General features: G+C 40.2%; 1 non-coding gene across 1 annotated transcript; it reads right to left on the bottom strand.

Annotated features, from left to right (window-relative positions):
* Positions 1–3408: 3408 nt before the first annotated feature.
* On the bottom strand, positions 3409–3515 carry LOC126676015 (small nucleolar RNA R71). The gene has a single exon (XR_007640193.1). It is a non-coding gene; the product is annotated as a small nucleolar RNA R71 (small nucleolar RNA).
* Positions 3516–4786: the final 1271 nt, after the last annotated feature.

Here is a 4786-nt window from a genome sequence, read left to right as displayed (position 1 = left end):
AGTATCGTCACTGTCACTATCACTGTGTATCGTGTATACTCTTATTGATCTTCAGATTTGTTAATCCATTATCTCATCTATCCAATTGCGCCTTCGTTTTCTCATGGAGATCTTTGTCTATCCTTAGCAAGCGTAATCATTCCTTACGATCTTTGAGGCATGCTGACCCTTATTGATTATTACTGTATTCAAATCCTTGTTGCCATATTTGGCACGTACAATCTCTTCATATCAATCTCCTCTTGATATCAATTTCTCCTTTTAGTGAGTTCCTTACTATGCATCTCGTCATAATCCATTATTTGGAATTCCGATATTAACTTTAGTATTAACTTTTCGGTTATACTCGTCCTTAATTTCTCATTTACTTTCTCGTTTCATCTTATCTATCTTCTTTCTTCTTTCGTCGTCTTCTTAACGTTGATCGTCCTACGACCTTCAAGGATGCTTTTAGCATTTATCACTATAATTCACTATTCTTTTTCCATTCTTCCTTTCAATATCATATCTTAGTTTGACCTTTAATTCCCAAACTATTTCTCTTTTCCATATCGTGGTGTAAAGTTTACTCTTTACTGTCCACGGTCTTGTTATTTTCACTTGTTACTCCCTTGACTTCTTGTTTTAATTAACTAGTAGGATTAATAGTCTTAATGCTATAACTCTATGGTATCTTTCTTATGTTCCATACTCATGTTCTTATCATACGCCTCGATTGTCTTCTATTGCTTTCTTGTTATTGTTTTTCATTATACCTTGTATCTCTTGTTTTAACATCTTTAACCCCGACTATCAATAGAGAGTCGCAATCTATTCCGTTCAAATTCCTCGACGTGTTACGCTCTCGACCATGCGTATATTCACTTATTATACTCTTACTGACAACTTAATTGTCAGTGGATCCAATCCTATATCTCTGTCCTCTTTATCCTTCTTTGTTTCTATGTGTTCACGACTACATAGAATCCCATTTCTCTAATTTCCTTGTCAACTCTCCACGTGACTTTTCTCTTTTCTTTTCCTCGGTCACTCTTATCGAATTCCTTGCGACATACGCAGGTTATCCGTACTTTCTTAATACTTATTACCTTAACTGATCTCTTATTATCCATGATGATAGGAGTATTTTTACTCCTATCTTTAGCGTCGTTTCCGCATGCTTTATTAACGTTTTATCACGGTTTTATGGTATTTTGTATGCCTTATTGCGTGTTTTAGTATTTCAGGTACTTTGGAGCATTGCGGAAGCATTTTGGTGCAAAAGTTGGAAAAGACGACAAAAGCGATGCGGAAGCTCGTTTGCAAATCTGAAAAGCTGACCCCTAGGCACTAATTGACCAATTCGGACTAGCTATAAGCCTCAAATGAACTCGTGATCTTCATGAAAGTTAAAGTAGACGTCCTAAGCTTTCCAACGGTTCAAGAATCGACTTAATCGGACATTTCTACACCGAGTTACGAAGGTTTGAAGATCGAAATTTGGAGCAGAAAATGGCAGCTCGAATCGGGCTTCTCATTTAGCCCAAGGAGTTCTATTCGAGCTTGGGCTTGCTGGAATGGGGAAATCTTAGTTCAAGATGCAACAAGGCTTTATTTATTTGCTATTTTGGGCCCAACACATGTGTAAATGAATGTTTGTCTTTTTCCTTCTTTTGTTGGTACTATATAAGGGGCCTTATCTCTATTTTAGGTATAGAAGATTTTCCTAGACTTTATTCTATTATTGTACTTTTGAATCTTCTCCTAATTTTAGTCTTCTTCTTCAATAGAATTTCCAGATTTTTATTTTCCTCCATTGTTGAGATCTTTGAAGCTTCATTGAATGAACAAGTTTTATTTTCTATTACAATTATTATTTGTGGGTTTTTCATCTTATTGTAAGTACTCTTTACCCATGTCTTCCATTTATCATTTTGTTGATTTAGCTCTTGAAATGTGTAACTAATCCCCCATGTTTGGGGGTTGAGATGATTTCCTTCTTGTTATGTTAAATGGTATGGTGATTGGTTAAATGCTTGTTCTAATTCTAGTTCCTAATGCTTGTGTTAGCCTAGCTATCTAATGCATGATTTAGTGTTTGCTTGACTCATTGAGAAATGGTTAGGTGAATAGACTTTGGAATTATAAGCCTAGATTGTAATACCACGAGAGTGGATTAGGATTTAGGTGACCTTGAGTTTGTTGATTAATTGATGTTGGGTAATTGGTTTTGTTTAGTATCACGAGAGTGAGTTAGGCATTAATTGATTACTTGATGATTGATTTTGTCGTTCTTAGAGGCTCGAGAGAGCGGGAACGGTGCGCTAGGCACAACTCGGCCCTTGCTATATACCAATTTATCCATTACCATGTATGCATGACCTAGGAATGATTTCAACCCCTAGACATCTTTTACTTATTGATTAAACTTGTTCTTATTTTAGTTACTTGAATTGTTAGTTTAATTGTTTAGTGCCTATTTAGTGTTAATCTTACTTGAACTTCACCATTCGAGTTTCACTAAACGAATTGAATCGCAACTAAAATTCATTCTCATCAATCGCTCTAGATTCACTCCTCGTGGGATCGATTCCGACTTCCGGATTATTACAAGTTGTGCTTTTTGCTCAACAAGTTTTTGGCGCCGTTGCCGGGGAGTGACGAGTGTTTATTGATTGATTGAAATTAGTTATTGTTCGGTCGAGTTAGCTTTATTTTCTGTTTTTATCACTTTTGTTGTTTTTGCTTCTTTCCGGATTTACGCGTGGTTTGCTTGTTGTTGTTTGTGTAGGAGATCAACTATAGTGTATGCACAATACACGAAGGGCCAATCTTCCACTAGAACCGTTTCAAGACAACCTCGGGAGATTTGAAAGAAGTGTGAGAAGGGAGAATCGTATACCCGTTATCATGGAACGTGGGGATGATAACTATGAGGAGGAGCATTATCACCCTCAAGACGATGGAGTGAGACAACATCCGCCTCCTCCACTCGATGAGAGGAATCGGCAAGAGCAACAAGGGGACAATCACCCTCAAGTTCAAGGCCATCAAGCACAAAGACAAACTTTGGGGGATTTCTTCCTCCCGGATGTGGATAATGCTACCTATGGGTGCTTTGCAAGACCGGTCACCGCGGCTACTTTTGAGATCAAGCCTAGCACGATTCAACTCCTAGAAAATCGGTGCCAATTCTTTGGGTTACCAAGTGAGGATCCAAATGAACACATAGCCAAGTTCTTGGGAGTGTTGGACACATTCAAGCTCCATAATGTCACCTCCGATCAAATCAAGCTTCGGATGTTTCCGTTCTCACTAAGAGACAAGGCTAGCTTGTGGCTTCGATCACTACCTAATGCATCAATCCACAATTGGCGGGATCTTGCTCAAGCTTTCCTTCACAAGTACTTTCCAATGGGGAGAACCGCAAAGTTAACAAAGGACATCATTGATTATTACCAATATGAGGGGGAATCTCTCTATGAAACTTGGGAGAGGTTCAAGGATCTCCAAAGGCACGTACCTCATCATCGGCTTGTAAGGGAACATGTGCTTCAAATATTCTATAATGGTTTGGGTGAGATCACAAGATCTACCATTGATTCGGCCGCGGGAGGTTCTTTGATGCAAAAGACGCTTGATGAGGCTAATGAGTTGATTGAAAAATTAGCTATGGTAAGTAGCACTTGGTCCTCGGAAAGGAGAAGACCACCGGCTCAAAAGGCATTAATGACACTTGACCAATCCAAGGAGTTTGAAGCGATGAAAGCCATGAATGCCTCTTTACAAAGTCAAGTTGATGCCTTGAAGAAGCAAGTGGGTCCACGGAATGCTCCGGTTGCATATGTCCAAGTGGGTTGTGAGCATTGTGGAGATTTCAATCATGGAAGTAATGAGTGCTATGCCATGGGTCAAACTTGGAGCGAACAAGTGAATTATGTGGGAGGTCAACGTCAAGGGAATGATCCTTACTCGAATACCTATAATCCGGGGTGGAGAAACCATCCTAACTTCGGATGGAGGAATCAAGAGGGCCAAGGCAATGTGCAAGCAAATCAACAAGCGGGTCCTAGTTTCCAAGGAGGAAATAGGCCCCAACAACAAGGTCCTTATCAAGGCCCTTATCATAACCATCAAGGGCAAGGAAACAACTATGGTGGTAGACCTCAACACCCTCCGGGATTCCAACCACAAAAGAATACGGATGAGGGAAATGTGCTTTCCAAAGTGCTAGAGAAGTTAGAAAAAATGGAGCAAAGGGAGAAGAATCAAGCTTCTACTATCCATCATTTGGAAACTCAAATTTCTCAAATGGCAATTTCGCTTCAAGGAAGACCTCAAGGAGGGTTGCCATCCACTACGGAAAACAACCCTAGAGAGCAAGTTAAGGCGGTAGAGCTCCGAAGCGAGAGAAACCTTGAGAAAGCCAATGGGAAGAAGCATGTTGTGGAGGAGGATGAGCCTCAAGTGGTTGTTGATGTAGCAAGCTCAAGCCAAGAACTACCAAAGGAATGTGAGGAAGCGGTTATCGAGGTTGAAGAGCCCTATGTGAGGCCACCGCCGCCGCCACCGTTTGTGCCACCGGTTCCATTCCCAAGCCGGTTAAGGAAAGCTCAAGGGAACGAAAAATTTCACAAGTTCCTTGAGATTTTCAAGAAATTGCAAATCAATCTAAGCTTGGCGGATGCACTTCGGGAGATGCCCCAATATGCAAAGTTCTTGAAAGACATAATTATGAACAAGCGTAGTTGGGAGCAAGATGGGACAATACCGCTCACGGAGCATTGTAGTTCCATAATCCAAAGCA

This window comes from Mercurialis annua, linkage group LG3, assembly GCF_937616625.2.
Source record: "Mercurialis annua linkage group LG3, ddMerAnnu1.2, whole genome shotgun sequence".
Classification (NCBI taxonomy): Eukaryota; Viridiplantae; Streptophyta; class Magnoliopsida; order Malpighiales; family Euphorbiaceae; genus Mercurialis; species Mercurialis annua.
Note: the sequence above shows the minus strand (reverse complement) of the source record. Positions and strands in the feature narration are given on the sequence as shown.